Raw genomic sequence first — 1440 nt, forward strand, 5'->3', positions numbered from 1 at the left:
AGTGGGGCAAAAAAGTATTTAGTCAGCCACCAATTGTGCAAGTTCTCTCACTTGAAAAGATGAGAGAGGCCTGTAATTTTCATCATAGGTACACTTCATTTATGACAGACAAAATGAGAAAAAAAAATCCAGAAAATCACATTGTAGGATTTTTAATGAATTTATTTGCAAATTATGGTGGAAGACACATTTCAGTTGAATGCATTCAGTTGTACAACTGACTACGTATCTTCCCTTTCCTTTCTTGTCTTTGTGCTCTGTAGTTCTTTCCTCTCCCGACTGTTCATCTGAATGATCTGTCTCAAGGTTCCTTCAATATCCTAAATGTTGCAGATAGAAATCTAATATATAGAGCTGAAATGGTCATTTCTTGTGCATGACATGTATTTTCTACACAATACATTTCTACGTGAAAGGCATTAAGCCCCTGGTCTTACCTGGGCAGGTTGGGGTGTCTCTGTCTGGTGGCTCTGTGTCTGGGCTGAAAATATGTCTGTTCTGTTAATTAATATCAATAACCACGTTTTCATGCGTGCAAAGTCATACTGTATAAAACAAATCACTACAGCTGTAATGGAAACAGTTTCGGGTATAATTGTATAAATAATGACAGATAATTTGTTCGTTTGGCATGGTGGGATCTTTTTATCTCTTCAAATTAATTATGCGAGAAATGGTGGTGGAAAAGCATGTATGCGCAAATATTGATATAAATACCATATCGAAGTAAACTTGGAATCACAATGATATGATGTGTGTTGTCCTCCCACTACGACTCGGAAAACCATGCAATTGAGGACAGGTGCCAAGATGGCGGCTTGAACAGATGCTTTTTTACCGAGCTCCGTGCCAAACTTCAGAAAGATTGTGAAAAAAGTTTAGTCGTTACTATTTTTATTTGTTCAAGATATAAGACCTTTCCTGTGACTGGAATAATAATTGGATAATTTATTTCGGCATGTCCAGGTAAAGTCGTGACAAAAAAGAAAGGAAGAAGTTAGCTGTTCTATTGCTAATCAACAAGAGAGAAACGTGCTTATAGACAACTGCCATAACTACGCTTACCCTATGGACAATATCATGCTTTCGAATGCTGTTGAAGATGACGAATTCCCCGGTCACTCCGTGCAAACCTCCACCCTCCAAAAAAACCAACATGAACTCTGACATCGTGGCTACCCTCTCCTTACTCATCAACTCCAGGTGTGACGCCATTGAGAAAATGGTAGGCGCGAACACCATGGTTATCGCAGGCTTGAAAAAGACTGGAGTTTGCATGTGGTGAAATCAAGGATGTGAAAACGAGTGTCAAAAGTTGAAAAAAGTGTGGAAAAGAATAACTGTCCACCATAGACGTCTCACTGATCTGGAACAATACACAAGAAGATGGAACCTGAGACACTACGGTTTGCCAGAGGTGGAGAATGAAGATGTGCGAGG

General features: G+C 39.3%; 1 long non-coding RNA gene across 1 annotated transcript; it reads right to left on the reverse strand.

The window, feature by feature from the left end:
- Nucleotides 1-217: 217 nt before the first annotated feature.
- LOC109868684 (uncharacterized) lies at nucleotides 218-1174 on the reverse strand. Its single transcript, XR_004204279.1, has 4 exons — nucleotides 1066-1174; nucleotides 718-854; nucleotides 438-481; nucleotides 218-320 (listed from the first exon to the last, which is right to left on the reverse strand). It is a non-coding gene; the product is annotated as an uncharacterized LOC109868684 (long non-coding RNA).
- Between the last annotated feature and the right edge of the window lie 266 nt (nucleotides 1175-1440).

The sequence above is a fragment of the Oncorhynchus kisutch genome, linkage group LG2, assembly GCF_002021735.2.
Source record: "Oncorhynchus kisutch isolate 150728-3 linkage group LG2, Okis_V2, whole genome shotgun sequence".
In the NCBI taxonomy this organism is placed as follows: Eukaryota; Metazoa; Chordata; class Actinopteri; order Salmoniformes; family Salmonidae; genus Oncorhynchus; species Oncorhynchus kisutch.